This window comes from Lithobates pipiens, unplaced genomic scaffold (assembly GCF_037356315.1).
Source record: "Lithobates pipiens isolate NorthernLeopardFrog02 unplaced genomic scaffold, aLitPip1_a1.2 Scaffold_1, whole genome shotgun sequence".
Lineage (NCBI taxonomy): Eukaryota > Metazoa > Chordata > Amphibia > Anura > Ranidae > Lithobates > Lithobates pipiens.
Window position 1 is genome coordinate 15,129,288 of NW_027507685.1, and position 23,435 is coordinate 15,152,722.

The following is a 23,435-nucleotide window of genomic DNA, read 5'->3' on the forward strand; positions in this document are numbered from 1 at the left end:
AGCAGCGCCCACATCATTCATATATACAGCTCTGTGTATGAATGAACTACAAGTCCTGACATCTTTAGCGTCTGTCCGCTTGTAGTTCGCAATAAACTACCATGGTATTATGGGACACTGTGGTAGTTCACCGAGTCTTCCTGTCAGCGAGTATCGGCTTGCCCATACAGGATGTACGGGTAAGCAAATACACTGACAGTGTGCAAGAGACCTGAATAGCATCAGCGATCTCCTGATCACGGGTACAATTCTTTACAGGCTCCTGCTACAAAAAATAAGAAATGCACATTTTTTTAAAGATGTGCATTTATTATTTTTTGTATTTCTTCTTTAACGTCTGATCGGTGTGTAGGAAATGATGGATAATTACCTGGAATGGGACAAAGATGGTAAAAAAAAATTAAATAAAAAACATAAATAAAAAAAAAAAAAAAAAACCCCTGACTGAGCCAGCTACTCCCCAGCCCAGCGGTTCAGTGAGCACTGGAGGGTCAGAGCACAGAGCCCGTGACTGACAGTCACCAGCTCTCTGCTCAGTGTGGAGGGGAGAACTGAGTGATCAGTTACGTTTGATCGCTCAGTTCTCACTGTAGAGCCAGCAGGGGACCGATGCTGCATCCACTTAGGCAAGTATAAAATGATTTCCCCCAACCCCATAATTCTGTAAGCAGTGCGGGTGCAACCTCACTGTGGAAGGGAGGACTTTTTAATTTCTCAGTTCAGATTTAAATAGATTAGGTAAGGGTTAAAAACCTGTCAGTCAATTTTATACAGTCTTTGTAATGTTTGGGAGATTTCCCTTTGTTTCCTATCCTGGAAAAACAATAGGAAGATCCGGAAAAGCTCTACAGAGTGAAGAGAATTCCACTCCTTTACAGTCGTCACCAAAGCAATTGTTCGCATTGAAAGATTTTCCCTCGCTACAAGGAAAAATCTACATAGTGGAGACACAGATAGGTTTTTATTGCTAACAGGGGCTCCAATTTTACCCTACTCTGGCAAGGACTATAGAAGAAGTTTTGGCTATATGCACACTTTAAATTGGAACTAAAGATTGTAAAAACTCAGCACTGTGGTGTCTGCTGGAACCAACGTCTTCTCCAGGTCTAAAATTTATTATTATATATATATATATATATCCCCCCCCCCCCACACTTTTTTATTTTAATTTTTTTTAAATGTCCCTTCTGGAAAATGCTCCTGTTTTCCATACGAGAACACAACATTCTTTTCAGAGGCACCAACTGGTGTGAAACAGAACTGTAGTAACTACGTAAAATAAAAGTTCTCATAAAATTCTCATTCACAGATATTTAGATAACGGCGATAACGCTTTGGGCTTCAGTACAAAATGATTCTGCAATCACATTACACAACGCCAAAATTACTTTTGTTTAGTCATGACTATTCACAGATTTTAAAACAAGCTAGGATGGCTGCAGCATTACATAATCATAGGATAGAAGTCACTGGAGTCCATTTTCTTACAAAAGAATTCACAGAAGATCAATAATACTATAACGATTATCATAATTACCAGATCATTTGTTTTACAGGGCCCTTTACAGCAAAAGGATATTGAAATATCAGTGACATATTTCTGCCCCAAAGAGAAAGTTGGCCATACATTACTCAATTTTTTTTTTCTAGTTTGGCCAGCCAACTGAATGCAATAAAAAAACAACCGAGCAGATTTCGCCATCCACAAATTCAAGGTGGATGGGGGAAATGTTCCCTGCCGAATCTTTGTATTCTGACAGTGAGACCCCCCCCCATCAGAATACACTGATCAGCAATGCAGCCCATTGGCTACCCACTCTATGCTGGTTTTCCAACAGGAGCGTTTGACAGAAGCCAGGCTAACAACCGGCTTCTGTTGGAACAGAGAGGGCCGCACACAGATCAAAATTTGGCTGGTTACTGTTGAACCGGACTAATTTGAATTCATGCATGGCCAGTAAATAAGCTGTGGCTTTAACATAACAGCATTTCAAATTCCTGAATGCCCGGTGTCCTATCACATTGTGTCCCCCATCGGATAGTATCCGCTGTGTACTGCGTATGCGCAGTACACAGGACACACAGATTCCGAAAATAGCCGAAGATGAACGGCGCCTGCGCCATGAGTCCAGGTTCTAGCCCCACCAACCAAGTCGACATAGAGTTGGAATAAAAAGAGCAGAGTGCAGCGAGGCCGTGCCCGCAGTGTGGCGAGCGAGGGGCCTCTAATATTTGCAGCCCTATGTCCACTTGGCTGGTGGGGCTAGCGCCTCCTCTCACGGCGCAGGCGCCGTTCATCTTCGGAGATTTTCCAAATCTCCTTCTGCCTGCGCAGTACGGGGCGGATTCACAATGAGAAAATGTTAAGAAACTGTGTAGCTAGAACACTCACATGCCTTGTTTCACATAGCAACACATAAAAACACAAAACAATCACTACATCATAAACTTCAACTTCCCTCCTGACAGCATGTCACATGACTGAAGCGTCATGGCTTTGTAACATGTTCATCATAGTCAATATACAGGCAGGGCTGCTGAACGATTGATGATGCAACACTACGGCACCATCTCTCATATTATATATATATATATATATATATATATATATATATATATATATATATATATATATATATATATATATATATATATATATATATATATATATATATATATATATATATATACACATATATATATATATATATATATATATATACACATATACATATACATATATACATACATATATACACACAGTTAGCCAGGTTGAAAAAAGACACATGTCCATCTAGTTCAACCACAAAAAAAAATAGTAGTAATAATAATAATAATAATAATAATATACAATCCCATATACCCAATTCTATACCCACAGTTGATCCAGAAGAAGGCAAAAAACCCTAGCAGAGCATGATCCAATTTGCTAAAGCAGGGGATATATACAGATATATACAGCGGGTAAAAGAAGTATTGAACACGTCACCATTTTTCTAGGTAAATATATATTTCTAAAAAGGTGCTATTGACATGACATTTTCACCGTGTCGGTAACAACCCATGCAATTCATGCATACAAAGAAACCAAAACAAATAAGTTCAAAAATGAAGTTATGTGTAATAAAATGGAATGACGTGGGGAAAAAGTATTGAACACATGAAGAAAGGGAAGTGCAAAAAAGGCACGGAAAGCCAAGACACCAGCTGAAATCTATCAGTAATTAGAAAGTAATGTTGCCCCTTGTCAGTGCAAATTAATATCAGCTGGTACAGTCTGAACTGATGGCCTATAAAAAAGGTGTCTCATAGGAAACATCTCATGATGAGTAAAAGCAAATAGCTCTCTCAAGACCTTCACAACCTTAATGTGGCAAAACATACTGATTGCATTGGTTACAGAAAAATTTCTAAACATCTAAATGTTCCAGTGGGCACTGTTGGGGCCATAAACTGGAAGTGAAAATAACATAAATTTCACCATAAACCGGCCACGACCGAGTGCTCTTTGCAAGATTTCTGACAGAGGAGTGAAAAAGAGTTATCAGAAGAAAATGTCCAAGAGCCAAAAGGCCACTTGTGGAGAGCTTCAGAAAGACCTGAAATTAGCAGGCACAATTGTTTCAAAGAAAACAATAAGTAACACACTAAACCACCATGGTCTGTATTGCACGCTCACCACGCAAGACTTAATTGGTGAAGAAAAAGCATGTTGAAGCTCGTTTAAAGATTGCTGCACAATAGAGCTGCACAATTAATCATCACACATCTTTGTCGTAATCTTGACTAAAGTGTTTCACAATTCTTTGTATGCAAAGAATTCTCTCTGCTCTTCTGAAGCCACAGCCCTCAAAAGAAAGGAAGAGAAAAACTGGGCAGTCTGCCAAGAATCAAAACATTCTATATCAGTTGAACTTCAGTATAAACATTGTAACAATTTGTCAATGGAATAGACTTTGTGTGTAAGTGAAAAAGTTTAACCATTTAAAAGCACTGTTCCACTTAAAATAAATAAATAAATAAATAAATAAAATGTCAGCAGCTACAAATACTGCAGCTGCTGACTTTTAATAATCAGGCACTTACCTATCCCAGGGTGCATCGATGCGGGGATAGAAACCCCGTTCATCCCCCCCCTCTGCTCGGCGGTGCCAGCATTTTAACTGTGGGCATCCGGCTGTGGCTTCAAAGCTGGGCACTCACTGCACATGCTCAAGCCATGCTCCGTGACTGGTTGCGCAATCATCTGGGACCCATCATGTGTTCCAGATGATTCACAAGAGGGAGGGGGGGGGGGGGGAGAGGCGATCTCCCTTCCTGTGCCAAGGGAAGTGACATCAGGAGCCCAGGCGCTAAAGCAGGCAGACTAAGAGGGACCCCCTAGCAACAGGCATTTAGGAGGTGAGAAAAAAAATTCTCCAAATATTTTTATTTTTAAGCACATTAAATAGTTTATTTTTTTTTTTTTTTTTTTTTTTTATTGGGGGTGGAACTCCACTTTAAACACTAAACCTTTTTCTGACATTTGTTGGTTTCAAGTTAAAATTATTTCTTTGTGCTAGAAAATGTACTTAGAACCTCCAAACATTATATAATTTTTAGTAGACCCCCTAGAGAATAAAATGGTGGTTGTTGCAATATTTTATGTCGCACTGTACTTGCACAACAATCTTTCAAATGAAATTTATTTTTGAAAAAATGACTTTAAATTTAAATAAAAAAAAAAAAAAAAAAACAACTAACCAGTAAAGTTAGCCCATTTTTTTTGTATAATGTGAAAGATTTTATGTCACGAGAATCATGATCTTTTTATTCTAAGCAAAAAAATTGTGATTCTCATTTTGGCCAGAAGTGTACAGCTCTACTGCACAACATTTAGACAAGCCTGTGAAATACGGGGAGAATACAGTCTGGTCAGATGAGACAAAAATTGAACTCTTTGGATGCCATAATAAACACCAAGTTTGGAGGTCAAATGGCATTGCACATCACCCCAAAAACACCATACCAACAGTGAAGTTTGGAGGTGGGACCATCATGGCGTGGGGCCGTTTTTCAGCATACGGTACTGGCAAACTTCATATTCTTGAAGAAAGGATGAATAAAAAAAAATAAAAAATGTACCAAGACTTTCTTGAATAAAACCTGTTGCCATCTACCAGGATGAGGAACATGAAACGAAGGTGGACATTTCAGCAAGACAATGATCCCAAAACACAAAGCCAAGGAAACTCAATTGGTTTCAAAGAAAAGAAATCTGCTAGAATGGCTCAGCCAATCACCCGACTTGAATCCAATAGAAAATCTATGGAAAGAAGTAAAGATCAGAGTTCATAGAAAAGGCCCATGGAACCTTCAAGATTTGAAGACTGTGTGTGGAAGAACGGGCCAAAATCACACCTGAGCAATGCATGCAACTAGTTTCTCCATACAGAAGTCTTAATCATAATTAATATAATTATTCACTCAAAAGTTTAATGGTCTATAGCAGTGATGGTGAACCTTGGCACCCCAGATGTTTTGGAACTACATTTCCCATGATTCTCAACTACATTGCAGAGTGCATGAGCATCATGGGAAATGTAGTTCTAAAACATCTGGGGTGCCAAGGTTCGCAATCACTGGTCTATAGCTTCTGTTCACAGAGACATAATTTATGTGGTATGATTATTACAATTGATTTATCACTTAAAGTGTTTGTTAGCCCTATCATGCAAGTCTATGCCAGCCCCTCTATTAGAGCCTGGCATAGCACACTGTACATGTCTTTTATAAAAAACGAGCATTGTAAATACCTATCAATACGCTCCCACTGTGCCCATCAAACTCTCCCACTGTGCCCCTCCGCCCCCCCCCATCTGCACTTACCCTGCCTCGATGGGACAGCTCCTCAATGTCTTCTCCCATCCTCTCTTCCTGTCCTCTGCTATGATTGGACACCTGATAGGCTTTCTGTGCTACCCCAGGGATGGGCACTGATAGTACAAAACTACATAAAGAGGAACTGTTATGGCTGATGAAGATAGATTACTTTTTTGAACTGTACAGAGACCTACTTCAATACAATTTCAGTTGGACCGAGCTTGTGGCTGCTTCAAGTGTATGGAGTGGATTCGGGGTTCCTCTGCTGCTGTAAAATGGGATAGCAACCGGTTAAGCAAAGCTAAACTGTAAATCTCACAAAGAACACACTTCGGGAGATAGGATCCTGGTGCACAAACTCTGTGCAAACCTGGCTGGTGGCCGCTATGTGATGTTATGGATAGGAGGAGTAGGCACTTTATCCTGTAACCACATGAAGATGTTGGGCCCACTGCTAGAAGTGTCCCCAGTCAGAGTGTCATTGCTACAGGTGATCAGGAGTATAGTGAGTGTTCAGAGAACTCCACGTGTGCGAGTTCTGCAGGACTGTATGGCCAGGGTGTTAGGCCTGAACAATCCCCATCATAGGTGGTCTCCAGTGGAGAGCATGTGGGTGATTAAGTCATGACTGGGGCCTGCCTACAGAGAGCACCTGGGCAGCTGGTGCTCAGTATTAGGAAGAATTCTTTGGCATCAGTGAGCAGAGGGGATTCTGGAGGGAGCTGAAGGACTCAGCAGGTCAGGCGGCTGGGGAACTTTGTAAGACTTTAGGAGGCACAGCAGGATGCACTATGGTTGGTTAGTATGCACCGAGAGGCACTGTGAGGGCTGGTATGCCATTTTGGAGGAGGTTCTGCAGCAGACTGAGAGGAGTCACTTCCAGGGATCACTGTGCAGTGGATATGCCACCCTTTCCCCAAGTCCTCATGGGCACTGGGCATTTAGCCCTGATGCACAAAGCTCCAGTTTTGAGGTGTGGACGGGAGGCACAGGTGCACAAGCCAACTCTGCTGCCGGCAGCCTGTCAAATGCGAAGCTGAAAGTTGCTGCGGTTGGATGGTGCACCGAATGCTACTAATGTTTAGGGCAGTATGCACCAAGGTATGAATGCCCAGAATGTAGAATACTCTGGCTGAATGGTGCACCTATGCCTTCCGCCCACACCTAAATGCCGAAGCCTCATGCGCTGGGGCTAAACACCCAGTGAGCATGGAGTCAACTGTACAGGACTTTCGTCAAGGTGGATGCCTACCATAAACTGGAACTACCGTACTTCCTCTCTGGTCATGTGATATAGGAGCACATGATGGCACTTTGCAGAATGCATGATCAGCAGGATACACTAATATGACGCGTAGTTTACATTTAGAGGTCAAACAGCACTGCTATTAAGAGGTATACAATTGGGTTGGGCATAATTATATATATATTTGTTCCTCTTGGACTGCTATTAACGTCATGAGTTTTTCTTTAAGTGGGTAAAATATTCAACAATCCTCCCATTGATGCATGCCATACTACAGGTAATTATATATATATATATATATATATATATATATATCTCATCTATGCATAGATGAACAGGATTGGAGGACATGTACCATCTCAGTAAAAAGAATAGAGCTGGAAGCTTTCTGACTTGTCACATATGAGATTTATAGAGACACTGGGACAGGACAGGATACAATGTGCAGACTCCAGTGAGACCAGCACCATTCTTCATGACCTACTTCAGCCTCACTAAGGTGAATCAGCATTTCTATGTACCTACAGCTTACTAGAATAATACAGAATGTCATTGCCTACATGATGCCCCCTCCTGGGCTCAACTCACACAAGATCCTATACTGTCCAAAGGTAAGATATGCCAAGTGATCATAGCCATATTATTACTGAAAGATAAATGAGATATGCACAATTCAGGTAATTGTCCCAGTTATAAATAACAATGCAGTGAGCAGAGAGCCAATCAGCTCTGGTCCTATAGCTTGTGCAGGTGAGTTGTCACTGCCTGTACACGTGTGATAGGTGTATTCACCAACACAATACAATCCTTCCACTTCCGGAGTCCACGCAGCTTGTCTTAGTAACTCCGTCACTGCCAAACAGAAGCACAGATACCCTTCCAGTGGTAGAAATTGGAAATTTTACAGCGAGTAGCCCCTAGCCAGTTTATTTGGATATGCAAGGCAGTGAACAGACATTTATGTTTTGCTTCTAACATGTTTGGAAAAACTTTCTGGAAGGAGTGTTTATATTTTGAATTGGATATTATGCATGGTATACTTTTTGCAAACAACTCATATGATAGAGGCAGATATGGAAACAACGCCTCCAGGTAGGGTGTACACTGTACATACCTGTGCAGATTTACTACAGGAGCAGAGCATGTTCACTATGAAGTGAATTATCACTTCACAAGGGAACTTTCTCTTACCTTAATGAATGTAATGGAAATTCACTTTGCAAAGCTCACCTAATCATGTAAAAAAAAAAAAAAAAAAAAAAAAAGGAAGAAGAAGAATTGATGCTGGCACATCATTGGATAATTGAAGTCAGCACAGGCTCACCTTATTCAAGTGAAAGTTCCTTTGCAAAGTGGAAATTTATTAGAATAGAAATAGAGGAGAAATGGGGACAGTGGTGTATTTTGGTTTTGTGCTGCCCTAGGCAAGACTAAAATAGGACGTCTCCCCCCACCCCCACCATCTAAATAATGGAGCACTTGGGCGGCATTTTTCCCAGGTTGCGGCACACAGCTGGGACTCCCCATCTTGCTCCTGGCTCTCCCGATGTGAGGGGATCACATCGGGAGCAGAGAGCTCTGAGTCTGATCATATCGGGAGAGCCAGGAGCAGGATGAGGAACCTCAGCTGTGTGCCGCAACCCCACCGACCTCTCCCATATTCCTTCTCCAGGAAAAACTCCCCACCAGGGAAAGAGTAAGTCTGACCACATTGATCCCCAACACCGATGTTCACACCAGGGTCCTCAGATGACTCCGGGGAGAACTCCGATCTCTCACTGGAATCATTGTACCCCATGTAGCATTTTGCACTGATCATTGTACTTTGTGCTGTATTCCTCCTTTCTATGTGTTTAGTGTAGTACTCGGATCATGGGAACAGAGCCATTGTGTCCCTTCTGCCTGGGGGTAGCACTGCCACCCTGAAACATGACACTCGCGGTAGTTACGCCCCTAGATGGGGGACTCTAGTTCTTGTGATAACCAGGGATTCCTTCACATTGGGAGCCATTATTCTCACTCCCCGTTCTTGCTATGGGATAGGAATTGAAGGAAAATTTCCAATGGGACACAGATGGCAAAAAAAATGGCTTTACCTATCACGAAGGAATTGCTTTCTTGTGGGCGAGAAGGGATGAGTTCAGGTAGGTTTGGACATATGTTTAACCTGCCTGAGCTATCCTGCCACAAAGCGGTCACTGTAGACAGTTATAAGTGGTGAAGGCATTAATCATCTTGCAGCTGCATGTATGCGAGGAGCGTGTATATGTGCCGCTGCAAAGTAGGGAAAACCTCTGATGCTTGTGACTGGCTATGTACAGTGACGGCTTCCTGGCGGGATAGCTCAGGAGGGTTTGGACTCATGATCAAACATACCTGAGCTAATTCCTGCTGGATCTGAATGCACATGTGCAAACCCGCCAGGAAGCAGTCACCTGTATAGGCCAATTATCTGCAGCCGGGGGCATTCTTCACCCAAATATATACATGGCCTTTGTATACCTGCAGCTGCGCGGCAGGGAATGTTGTAGCGGTAGATGATTGGCTTGGCTTCCTGGCGGGAGCACAGGTGTGTGTGTGGTGGGGGGGGGGGGGGGTCAGATCCCTGTCCAAACTCATCACTACTGGCGAGGCAATGGTGCCCGTTTGGTCCAGCCAGGATGAATGCGGCTCGATAGTGAAAGGGAGGCAGGGCTGGAGACAAGGGGTGGGCAGGAGGGATGGCTGCCCAGGGTGTAATTGTTTATTGCAGGGATGTCAGCGCCTCTAACCCTAAGGAAAGGGTGGGGGCAGTGTCAGGACAAGGTCATCCAGCAGATGCCAAACTGCGCCCCCCTTTCCCTTAGGGTGCCCCTTACCTCTGCAATAAACCATTGTGCCGGGGGCAGCTGTCCCTTCTGCCCACCCCTTGTCCTGGCCCTGGGTGGGGGGCACAGTTTGCCCTGGGCGCTGGATGGCCTTGTCCCAATACTGAAGGGAAGTGGTCAATTAATGATCCAATTGCTGTCAAGTGGTCACCAATGAAAGGATCATTTATTTGGAGAATAACAAGACAGGCTGACACTGTTGATCACCTTCTGAACAAAACCTGCAAATCCCCTGACCAATAGAAATAAAGTGCAGAACTTTTTTTTAGCACCCCCCATGGCCCCTGGAGTGTGGGGCCCCTGCAGCTCCCCATTATAATGTGCTCTGCACTCTTCATGGAGAAGTTGAAGGGACTTTCCATGTTTCCTATAGCCGGAGTCCATCGATCCCCAGAGTAGATGGCACAGGAGTCTCCCAGTCCAGGTGACACAGAATAGTGACAAGTCACCCCGATGAGTATAGAGACGTATTGGGGTGCGCAGTGCGCCGGGTCTATGGAGAGAAGGCGGCGGGCGGCTCTTACCTGTGTCCAGGTGACAGGTGCGGGATGAGCTCCACCGCTCCGGACTGACTCAGGATCTGCGCTCAGCCTGACAGCCACACCCGGACTGGAGTCACGGAGCCGGAGTGTGAGCCAGGAAAACCCGGACAGCGGATCACAGCAGGATCTGCTCTGATCAATGCTGAACAGCTCCTTTGAGGCTCTACTTCTCATAGGCGATAGCAGATGTGTTGGAAGCATTGAGAGACATATCACTGGGTCTGATTATAAACAATACACAGAGTGTGTAGGGATTCTGGATGAATCTAATGGAAAGACACACACCTATCTATATGATGACCAATAATCAACCAATAATAGTAAATCATTGATCCGCCATTATATCGATTTAGTGAGGCAAGTTAAACAGTTGTGGTGGAATTTTAACACTAGTTTCTGATTGATGGAACATATATCTGCATGTTGCCAGACAACTGGTCAGGGATTCCATCCTAAAGTGGAACCTCCGCTCAAAGACAGGTATTTACACTCACTTCCGGGCATAGACTCCCATGGGAGTCTACGCCATTTCCTGCCCTGCCGCGCTGTCTGCTGGACACACACGGGTCCCAGTGACAGCGCAGAGATTTCCTATTGCGCATGCGCAGTAGGGAACCGGGAAGTGAAGCCGATTCGCTTCACTTCCTGATTCCCTCACCTAGAATGGTGGCGGCAGCAGCCGAGGGCCGAGCGATCGATCGGCCTCGGCTGCCGGCATCGCTGGAACCCGGGACAGGTGAGTGTCCATTTATTAAAAGTCAGCAGCTGTAGTATTTATAGCTGCTGGCTTTTAATAATTTTTTTTTTGGTGGAATCCCTCTTTAAGGATGAGCTCAGGCGTGTTCTCATGGAACACGTGCAGAGCCCGCCAGGAAGTCGGCACAGAGCTGCGCTAATCACAGGCAGTGAGACATTGCCCCGATCTCTGCAGCCACACATTGGGGCAATGTCTCACTGCCTGTGATTAGCGCAGCGCTGCGCCGACTTCCTGGTGGGCTCTGCACGTGTTCCATACGAACACGCCTGAGCTCATCCTTACTGGTCATTAAGGATGAGCTCAGGCGTGTTCGCATACTCCATGTGCAGAGCACGCCAGGAAGTCGGCGCTGTGCTGTGCTAATTGCAGGCAGTGAGACATTGCCCCGATCTCTGCAGCCGCGCATCGGGGCAATGTCTCACTGCCTGTGATTAGCGCAGCGCTGCGCCGACTTCCTGGTGGGCTCTGCACGTGTTCCATACGAACACGCCTGAGCTCATCCTTACTGGTCATTAAGGATGAGCTCAGGCGTGTTCGCATACTCCATGTGCAGAGCACGCCAGGAAGTCGGCGCTGTGCTGTGCTAATTGCAGGCAGTGAGACATTGCCCCGATCTCTGCAGCCGCGCATCGGGGCAATGTCTCACTGCCTGTGATTAGCGCCAGGGCCGTCTTTAATATTGATTGGACCCTGGGCAAACATTTTCTTGGCCCCCCCCCCCCCCCCCAATACAATTTCACTCTCCACCTGCTCTGAGACATACAATAAATACTGACTTAAAATCAGTTTACTGTATCAGATCAGGCAGCAATTGTGATTGGTTGCCAGCGGTTACAGCATATCATTACTGCTTACTGACTGGTTGCTAGAGGTTACAGCACACATTACGGCTCTTTGATTAGTTGCTAGAGGTTACAGCACATGATTTCTGCTTGTTAATTGGTTGCTAGAGATTACTGTACAGTAATACTGCTCACTGATTGGTTGCTAGAGGTTACAGCACATCATCTCCTCACTGCAGGGGGGCATGATATACATATGAATGTTGCCTTTATTTACATATGAATGCCGCCAGCCACAGCTATTTACTTATGAATGCCACCGCTATTTACGTATGAATGCCGGTTATTTACATGTAAACACAGGGCCTGCAGGTGAGACGTCTGTACACAACAATAGGGCAGAGCTGGGCAGCATTAATAGCAGAACTTCACACTGAGATATCAGGACACAGCAGGGGACTAAAACTTCAAGGGACAATGGAATTTTAACTGGTATAGTTGGCAAGTATGAGGCAGCTGCTTTGGCCCCACAACAATGACAGGGCCCGGGGCAGCTGCCCCTTTTGCCCTGCCTTAAAGATGGCCCTGATTAGCGCAGCGCTGTGCCGACTTCCTGGTGGGCTCTGCACGTAGAGTATGCAACCACGCCTGAGCTCATTCTTACTGGTCATATCATAGACCAATTAAAGTGGAAGTCCATGCTAAAACTAAAATCCCCAAAATCTATAGACACCCACGATCCAACACTAACCTATCTAGCCCTGTAAAGAAAAAAATCAGTATACATACCTTTTCTGCTGGTGATCCGACCAGATCCCATGCTGAGCTGTCACCCGCAGATTTGCTATGGAGGCGGGTGCAGAGGACACATCTGACAACGTAAGTCTATGGGTAGCGCCACTCCCTATTCATTTCACAGCTGTTGTTGACCGTGTCCTTCGCAGAGCTTCCGGCACCGGAGAGCGGGTCGGATCACCTTAAGGCTAGGTTCACACTATTGCGATGCGGGAACGCCGCGAATCCGCGGCGTTTTCGCGCATCGCATACCTCCCGCCGGCAGTTCACACTGCCCTATGCGGACGGCTGGGGGTGTCAATGTTATGTTAATGACACCCCCAGATCCGTCGGCATATCGCAGTGCGATCTGCCGACTCGCACAGGAATCGGATCGCATGGTGTGAACCCCCATGCGATCCGATTCCGTTGCGGACCCAAAAAAGGGTCCTGTGCGAGTTTGCTGCGGGACAGCTGCGAGTTCAGCCATACTATCTGTATGGCTGAACTCGCAGTGCTACGGAGATCGGATGTGATTTGCTGTGCGAATCACATCCGGTTCTCCCCCCGCAGCGGTGTGAACCCAGCCTAAAAAAAAGGTATGTATACTGATTTTTTTCTTTACAGGGCTAGATAGGTTAGTGTAAGTGTGTGTTAGTGTTATGGGCAGTACACAAGATAAGATTATCCGACAACAAATGTTGGATGTAAGCTTGTTGTCGGAAATTCCGACCGTGTGTATGCGCCATAGAACATTTGTTGTCGGAATTACTGCCAACAAATTTTTGAGAGCAGGTCCTCAAATTTTCCAACAACCAGACTTGTTGTCAGAAATTCCGAGCGTGTGCACACAATTCCAATGTACAAAAGTCCACGCATGCTCGGAATCAAGCAGAAGAGCCGCACTGGCTATTGAACTTAGTTTTTCTCGGCTCGTCATACCTGCTGTACGTCACCACGTTCTTGGTGTTTGGAATTTCCGACAACATTTGTGTGACCGTGTGTATGCAAGACAAGTTTGCGCCAACATCCTTGGGAAAAAAAATCCATGGTTTTGTTGTCAGAAAATCCTATCGTATGTACATAGCATTAGTGGTAGCAGATCATGTGTGTCTGCAGATGCAGAGGTTTTAGTTCTAGCCTGGACTTCCACTTAAAATTATAATTTTTCGATCGAATGCTTCTGATAGGTTGCATTTTCATCCCCCAGAGCATTAGCTGCTGTGCTGGACACCTGAAGCAGAAGCTGCTCCTGCCACCTATCAGTTTAGAGCTGGAGAGGCTACACTACCCCAGCTCCAGTCACATGACCCAGCCAAGGGAGGACTTCCCTTGTTCTGAACAGCCCTGGTCTTGTAAATATGTACAGCAGAGGAGCTACACTGTGGTATCCAATCCTCCAAAAATTTACGGAGAGTTTGTAAAAATCGGCCAATTTTTACACTGTCCATAAATGTGCTTTACAGATGGTGGCTGACTGTAAAAAAATATGGCCACGTGTTGGAATTGAGCATTCACAGTTCCAAAGCTGACCGGGCTCAGGCTGGTTTGGGTGGGTGGCAGGCAGGCAGGTGACGTCATGGTGCCTTTTTGTTTTACGAATTGTAGGAGGGGGAGGACTGAAGTCCAGAATTAAGGATCAAGAATCAGAGGAGGACCAGGATTGTGATCTGACTGAGCAGTGGCCTCAGTGCCCCCACTGCCCTGCACCCAAGCAGTCTTACAGAGGAGGTAGGTCAGTGACAGGTCCAGCCAGGCCATACAAAGTCTGTGGGGGTGGGGGGAGGGGGCACTGATATAAAGGTTCCCCTTATATCAGTACCCCCCCCTTACCTTAGTGCATTTACTCTGCGGAAGGTGGTCTGTGGTCACCAGAGTCCCTCCCCCCCCCCCACATCAGAGTTCCCAGCAGCATTCCCCCTAATTCTTAGTGCTAAGGCCACTTTCACACTGAGGCGCTTCTAAACTGCCAGTAAAAACACTAAGGGCTTTTGAAGAGCTTTTCAGGCGCTTTTGAAGCACTTTCCACTCATTTCAATGGAGAGGGGAGTTTTTCACAGCCCTGCCAGCGAACTGCCCCAGTGTGGAAGCGTTCATTGATTTTAATGGAAATAAGTTTTCGTGAGCGTGAAAGCGCCTGAAAAGCGACTGAAAAGCGCCTCAGTGTGAAAGTGGTCTAAGAGTTTCCCTTTACATCAAAGTTTGCAGTATTCCTCCTTACAGTGCAAGAGCGAGGGGAACTCTGCAGATCCCAATGATGTAAAGGGGAACTCTGATGTAAAGGGCAATGCTGCAGACTCTGATGTAAGATGGAACTCTGATGTAAAGGGGAATGTTGCAGACTCTGATGTAAGGGGGAGGGCTCTGGTGATCAGTCACCACCTTACATCAGAGTTCCTTTTTACACCAGAGTCTGCAGCATTTCCTTTTACATCAGGGTCTGCAGAGTTCCCCCTTTCACTGTAAAGGGGAACCCTACAGACTGATGTAAGGGGGAGCCCTGTGTTCGGATATATTAACCTAACCTTCATGTAAAGAAAAATATATTTTTTGCCTTTTGTTATACCTTAAGCACTTTGCTAATCACACTAGCTACACATTTGTAGCTTAAATATTGATATTTGCACTGAAACCTGACTATTTGGCTATCTTTCTGAACTGTCAGTAAAAGTTTTTTTTCCATTTTAGATAAAGCAAGGAAGGATTTTCTGACCCCTGTTAGATTTGTTTTCGCCATCTGTGTCCCATTGGGGAGATTTACCTTCACTTCCTGTCCCATAGCCAAAACAGGAAGTGAGAGGAAATCCTTGCAAATTAAGGTAATTTATTGAGGACCCACAGGTCACCAGAACTAATGTCCCCATTGTAAGATTTCCCTTTTATGACTTTTCTGGGGACAGCCCAGAATTTGAGATTTCATATATATATATAAAAAACAAGGTACCTTAATCCTACAAAAAGCCAGATTCCACTGACCACAGTGTTTGTAAATGTCAGCCTTTGCAGTTCTCGGGCCCCAGCATTTCAGTCCCTCCCACCCCCTCCAACACCTGAAAGCCATCAGAAGGAAAGGAGGTTTTCCCTCCTCTCCTTCCCTTATGTTGTTTTTGTATCTGCTAATAATGATTTTATTGTATTTTTGGCAAAAAAATGTTCATATGGGGGGGGTGGAGCTGTACGGGGCCCCATGATTTCCAACAGCAGCTCTGATAGTGGTAATTCTGTCCCATGCACTGAACAGATTGCCATTACTATTTATCCCATGATACCATCTCCAGGTTGGTTCCTGCCTAGGTTTGTCATGCCACGGTCAGGTCGGGCAGGGACAAATGCCTATCCATCAAGATGGAGGTATATTTAGTGTTTTCCATCAGTTCATATGCTCTTTAAAGGGAATCTTTCATCAAGGAAAGAGCCAGGAACACAAACACGGCTTGACCCAAGAAATAGCCAACGCTTTTGGGTATAAAGTAACACATAAGGGTCTACCCACAATGCAGTGCTTGATTCCTAAGGCCAAGAAGCAGCATGTGCGGGAGAGGGGTGCCCAGCCCCTTTCTATGTTTCAGCTTTGCCGGACACATCAAACCATACACTGGTATTTCAGGTAGACTGGTGTCCCATCACATCAAGCGCATGGAAGAAAAATAAACGTCTTTTAGGCTCTTTTTGTTGTTTTGTCCAATATGGTCGACTTTAATCTCATTTTATTTGACTAAAATCAGTATGTAAATTGAGGTTACCCACAGCAACTGCAGTATATATAGTTAGCTGATTAATTAGTATATTCTTATTATTCTAAAAGGTTTCTACACTTTCCTGATTATCTTTACTTTTCCTTATTGAATGACCTTCACTCCAGCAACGGCCTGAACTATTTTTGCTTTGACCCTCTACATACAATTTTATTGGCAAAGTCTGTGCCATTATTCAGCACAGACGAGGAATCAGGCTGCTGTCAATGGTTTGCATTCAGACTGTTTCTAGAGGGATTTATATGGTGAAACATTGCTGTGAACGCTGAGTTAGTTATGATGTTTTGCTTCCTATCTGGCTAGCACAGGTTGTTCTGCTAGATGTGAAGGAGAGACAATTGCTAGAGCCTTGCTCTATGGAAGATAATATGGGAGGAGGTGGAGGTTACAGACAGACAAAAGAGAGAAAGCTGAAGAGAAGAAGGATAAAAAGCATGGACAAGTCTGTGCCAAAACATGGAATGGAAAAAGCACCATGTATACAGAGTGAATATATATATATATATATATATATATATATATATGTGTGTGTGTGTGTGTGTGTGTGTATATATATATATATATATATATATTATGTGTGTGTGTGTATATATGTGTGTGTGTATATATAGATATAGATATCTATCTATATATATATATATATATATATACAGGCAGTCCCCAGGTTACAAACAAGGTTCTGTAGGTTTGTCATTAAGTTCAATTTGTATGTAAGTTGGAACAGGTACATTATCTAAAGTGGAACTTTAGTCAGAAAATTAAGTCCTGCTAGATCACTTCAGGCTGGCCCCTTTTGCAGGTATAGTTATGTAAAACATTAAAAACAAGTGCCTATACTGTCTAAAAACCTTAATACACCATCTCACTCTGCTCTGCACATGCTCAGTTGCTCTCCATTTTAAGGCACTTTTAGGGACTGACAAATTTGTAAAGGGCAATCTTCTGACAGCCTTAAAGTGGAATTAAACCCCCCTATCCTTTACAGCCAATGAAGCTGCTTCTGTTTGATCTGCAACCGCCTTGGTGCTGCACATGTGATCAGTTATGACACCAACCATTTTGATGGTTTGACAGTTCGATTGAGGAAACAAGCAAATGGGACAGTTAGCATTCCCAGCATTCCAGGAACATTTTTTCTAAAACTGTTAAATAGATGGGTTTAGTGACTTACTGCTGTTCGGGGTCTCTGGGCTTCAGCAAAATGGTTCCAACAAGAAGAAACAGGAGAAAAGCTGGAGGAAATTTACAGCACACACTAATTTTGGTAGCACGATTGTATGTTCCTTGCTAAAGAACATTATATTTGATCAAGTTGTTAACCACTTCAATACCGGGCACTTAAACACCTTCCTGCCCAGACCAATTTTGAGCTTTCAGCGCTGTCGCACTTTGAATGACAATTGCGCGGTCATGCTACACTGTACCCAAATAAAATTTTTATCATTTTTTTCCCACAAATAGAGCTTTCTTTTGGTGGTATTTGATCACCTCTACGGTTTTTATTTTTTGCGCTACAAATAAAAAAATACCGAAAATTTTGAAAAAAAAAATGATTTTTTTTGTTTCAGTTTCAAAACTTTGTAAATAAGTACGTTTTCTCCTTCACTGATGGGCACTGATGGGGCTACACTGATGGGCACTGATAAGGCGGCACTGATGGGCACCAATGTGGCACCAATGAAGTGGCACTGATAGGCGGCACTGATAGGCGGCACGGATGGGCGACACGGACGGGCGACACGGACGGACACTGATAGGTGGCACAAATTGGCACTGATAGCTGGCACGGATGGGCGGCACAGATGGGCGGCACAGATGGGCATGGATAGGCGGCACAGATGGGCATGGATAGGCGGCACAGATGGGCATGGATGGGCATGGATAGGCGGCACAGGTGTGCACTGATAGGCGGCACAGGTGGGCACTCATAGGCGGCACAGGTGGGCACTCATAGGCGGCACAGGTGGGCACTCATAGGCGGCATTGGTGTTATACTATAGTAATGGATGCCAATCAGTGCCAAACAATAATGCATGCCAATCAGTGATGCCCATTGTGGGCACTGATTGGCATCCATTATGGGCACTGATTGGCACCCATTGTGCTGACTGGCATCCCTGGTGGTCTAGGGAGGATTACCTTTTCCCTGGTGGTCTGGTGGCGTCCCTGGTGGTCCAGTGTGGGCATCCTCGGGGGGGCTGTGCTGATAATCGATCAGCACAGACCCCCTCTGTCAGAGGAGCAGCCGATCGGCTCTCCTCTACTCGCGTCTGACAGACGCGAGTGAGGGAAAGCCGATCACCGGCTCTTCCCATTTACACTGTGATCAGCCGTGATTGGACACGGCTGAACACATGGTAAAGAGTCTCCGTTGGAGACTCTTTACCGAGATCGTAGTTGCCGGGTGTCAGACTGACACCCCGCAACAACGATCGCCGCGATGCGCGCCCCCGGGGGTGCGCAGTGGCTCATAATCCCAAATATTACCCCAATATCACCCCAAATATTACAAGGAAGTACATATGTGAAAATCAGTGTACAACTTTACCTGTTAATTGAAAATATAAATATGAAATTTGTATTTATTAATATTATTATTATTATTTATTTATTATCATTATATTATTATTGTTATTATTATTATTATTATTTTATTATTATTAATATTTTTTATTTTTTATTATTATTATTATTATTATATTATTATTTTATTTGCAATATCCACCTGAAAAAAATGCCCCTCAGGGATTAGTAGTATAGAAGGTGGGATGACACTGGCGAGATTCAGGAGATAAAGTTGCTATATGCATACCCAAGTATCCTAGGTTTCTCGGCTCTGACAACACTCATGAAGATTTGAGATTATATATTCTGCCACTTCTAGGTTTTTGCTGTGAATGCTATTGACACTTCAACACTTTTATATATGTTAATCGAGTTAACTTTAAGTGTCCAATTATTAGTCACTTGAAGTGTACATAGCGAAAACTTTTTTCAACCTTGGATAGAGTAGGGAAAGGTTAAAACCCAAAACAGTTTATTGTGTTCTCTCTGCGTTATGTTGAAGAGATTTCCCTTCATTATCTGTTCCGGAGACGCAATAGGAAGTGAGAAAACATTTTTATAAAGCGAGGAGGATTCCATGCTAAGGCCTCATTCACACTGGGCATTGAAAAAAATGCCAGGTACCCAACTCTCTGTTCTTAAAGAGGAAGTAAAGGCTATTTAAAAAAAAAAATATGCAACCTGCAAGGCAAAGGCATAATGAGCTAGTATGCATAGCCTACTATTCAAACAATGTGGCATCCATCAAATGATGTGGCATCCTTTCGTTCCTAACACATTACCCAGTACATATCAGTATAGATATGCAGCATGATATTTTTCCCCATTGAGATCTGATGTGTTTTCTAATTTTTTTGAGCAGTGTATATAACGTTCCTCCAATGTTAGATGGCTGGAACTACGCCCTTTAAACCTACTACTTTCAGGTCCAGGGAGTGCATCTGGTAATGTCTGAATACAAGTGATTTTATTTTTCACTGGACAAAGCCTCAGGAGGTAGGCCATCTACATATACAAAGACAAATATAACTTGAGTATAATGAAAGTGATGCATTTATAAGGAACTGACTCTGATGTCATTCATATTATAAGACAGGGGTGCCCAACCAGTGGCCCGGGGGCCACATGTGGCCCGCGGAGCCCTCTGATGTGGCACGCGACCTCCTGCTCTGGGATAGAATAGAAAGAATACTGTTATTAAAGGTCAGTTTATTACTAAAATCACAGTGTATATACGGGCACATCCTTTCTGCAGTGGTTAATGGGCTGCTTTCAAACTGATTCGCAGGTGCAGAGCAGTTTACCTGCGGGTTACCTGCACTGAGCCATAGACTTCTATTATTACCTGAGAGTTTGGTGAGCGTTCTGAAAGTGCACCAAACCTGCAGAATATAATAGAAAGCTATTGCAAACTTCAGGAAAGCCAAAGGTACACCGCGTTGCACACGTAAAGGCGGGTAAACCGCAGCGCATCAGTGTGAAAGCAGCCTTGGACCCCTTTTACACAGTCAGTCTGACCAATTGGATCCTCCATTCATCTCTATGTAGTGGCAGATATAAACCGACTTGTATTCTACCTCCAATACGATCCGCTAAAAAGTATTGTGGGCTGCGTCCTTGTCCGCTCTCCAAATGCAGAGGGGACACAGACATGCCATCCACCACTCCGCTCATTGTGGCCCGCGACCGGTTACCATGTCGTTTAAATGGCCCTCGCTCTTCAAAAGGTTGGGCACCCCTGTTATAAGATAACTTATTCTGTATAATGCAAAAATCATGAAGAACCTTTTTCAACAAAGCATATTTCTTAAAGAAGACGATCATAAATATCACATACAGTATATAGAATCGTAGGTTGCGAATTTCATATATAAAGGCACAGGACATGGTGGGAAAAGCTATTTTATTTGTATTTTTTAACAGAAGGAATGTTTATTGAAAGTGTTGCACAGTACACTTGGAAATATAAGATATGGATATAACACTTGCGGGCCTGAGTCATCAAACACAGCATTTCTAGTTAGTACATAAATGCATACAAAGCAGACAGTCTAACACAGAGGTTAAGAGTTTTTTATTTTTTTTATTTCTTAAACTATTTTCTTATTTCTCTGAACTATCTCTCTTATTTTCCACTTCCCTCCATCCTTTCTGCTCCCCCCTCATTTCCCCGGTCATATCATTCCCCGGACATAAAGCCATAGTAATAACTATGTGGGTATATAGGCCACCTTTAGGTGATGGGCACTGTCACGCCGTAAGACAGGAAGTTCACTCACTATATAACCCATCCCCTTACTGGGAGTATCTCAGTTTTGTAGCCAAGCAATACACGTGTAACCAAAGAGGGGAGGAACCTCTGTGTCCCGTGATATACTCCAAGAGAAGAATTTTACAGGTAAGCTGTTATAAAAATCCTATGTTTTTCCCATACCTCACATGTTCCTCTTTAAGAACGCTTACAAACGAAAATCCAGAAGCCATAGTAATAACATATGCCTTCCAGATTCTATAACATATGACTCTGGAGGCCGGCTTTCTTGTATTAATCAAAGTAGATACAGCTGATCCTGACAGCCCACGTTTCCTCAGAATGTGGGTTTCAATAGCCAAACCGTTAAATTTAGCGCTTGTAAAGTAGGATGGAATACCAGACCCTGCGAGAGTCGGTCCGGACGTGGTGGAAGGGTTCAAGGGCCCCCTACCATCATCTTTACAATCTCTGCATACCAAGATCTTCTGGGACACACCGGGGCCACAAGAACCACTAACTTTCTTTCCTGCTTGATCCTGCAAAGAAGTCATGGAAGCAGCAGAATAGGAGGGAATGCATAAATCAGTGAAAGCGGATCCCACTGAGTCACCAAGGCATCTGTCCCGCACGTTAGAGGATCTCTTGTTCTTGACACAAAGTTGTCAATCTTTTTGTTGAACCTGGATGTGAATAGGTCTATGTCTGGGATTCCCCATCTCTGGCATATTGCCAGGAAGATATCAGGGTGAAGGGACCATTCCCCCGGGAATAGCTGCTGGCGACTCAAGTAGTCCACCTGACAATTTTCTATTCCTAGAATGAAGACTGCCGATAGACAAGGAACATGATTTTCTGCCCAAGCTAGGATATGGTTTACCTCTCTCTGGGCCACAAGACAGGAAAATTCTGTAATCTGCATGTCTAGGCCCTCAGGGCCAAGCGTGCGGCCCGAATCTCTAGAATATTGATGGGCAAGAACCTTTCGGATCTGGACTACTTCCCCTGGGCAGTCGTCTCTTCCAGGACTGCTCCCCGCCTGGAAAGGCTGGCATCTGTTGTTACCACTTTCCATGTGACCGGTAAGAAGCATTTCCCCTTCTGCAGATTCTTGGTTAACCATCACCAACTGAGGCTCTGGCACACCCTTGGAGATAGATGCATTGGGAGATCTAAGGCTTGGACATTTTTGTTCGAAGCGGATAGGATACTGTGTTGCAGCAGTCTCGAATGAAGCTGAGCATTATGCCGCGTACACACGACCAGACTTTTCAACATCAAAAGTCTGACGGAATGATTCCGGCAGACTATTCGATCTTGTGTGGGCTGCAGCGGACTTTTGATTTGCAAAAGTCTGACAGACTTTAGAAATGGAACATGTTTCAAATTTTTCCGCCAGAACTCCGCCGGACCCAGTTCCTACCGAGAAATCCGCTCGTGTGTGTGCTAGTCTGACGGACAAAAACCGATGCGAGGGCAGCTATTGGCTACTGGCTATGAACTTCCTTATTCTAGTCTGGTCGTACGTCATCACATTCGAATCCGTCGGACTTTGGTGTGATTGTGTGTGGCCAAGTCCGTTCATTCGGAAAGTCCGTCAGAACTCTGTCAGAACTCCGTCAGAACTCCGTCGAAAGTCTGTCGGACCTAAGTCTGGTCGTGTGTACGCGGCATAAGGGACGGCTTCAAACAAAGCCACCATCTTCACTAACAACCTCATGCAAAGGCGAATAGGAGGGTCTTTCTTTGCTCTGACAATTTGGACCAGCTCCTATATGGCGCTGATTTTTGCTTGTGGCAAAAATACTCTTTTCTATGATTAGACCCAAGTATTCTAGCATTCTTAATGATTTTAAGGAAGATTTCTCTAGGTTGAGAACCCAACCTAGGCTTTCCAGGTAGTTGACTGTGGTGACCATGCTTTTGTCTATCAAGAGCAGGTCGTCTAGGTATGCAATAACTATTATATCCTGAGCCCTTAGTCTGGCCAGAGGAGGGGCTAGAACTTTTGTGAACAGTGCAGTGGCTAGGCTG

At 44.3% G+C, this 23,435-nt stretch overlaps 1 protein-coding gene across 3 annotated transcripts in view; it reads right to left on the reverse strand.

Moving 5' to 3' along the window:
- Positions 1-10,608, reverse strand: part of LOC143978153 (synaptotagmin-like protein 2) — a 133,255-nt gene extending 122,647 nt beyond the window's left edge. For 2 of the 3 annotated variants that reach the window (XM_077478857.1, XM_077478837.1), the window contains exon 1: positions 10,500-10,608. The gene's annotated coding sequence lies outside the window, so the exon portion shown is untranslated. The remainder of the gene's footprint in view (positions 1-10,499) is intronic. The other variant, XM_077478844.1, reaches the window with a different exon arrangement.
- Between the last annotated feature and the right edge of the window lie 12,827 nt (positions 10,609-23,435).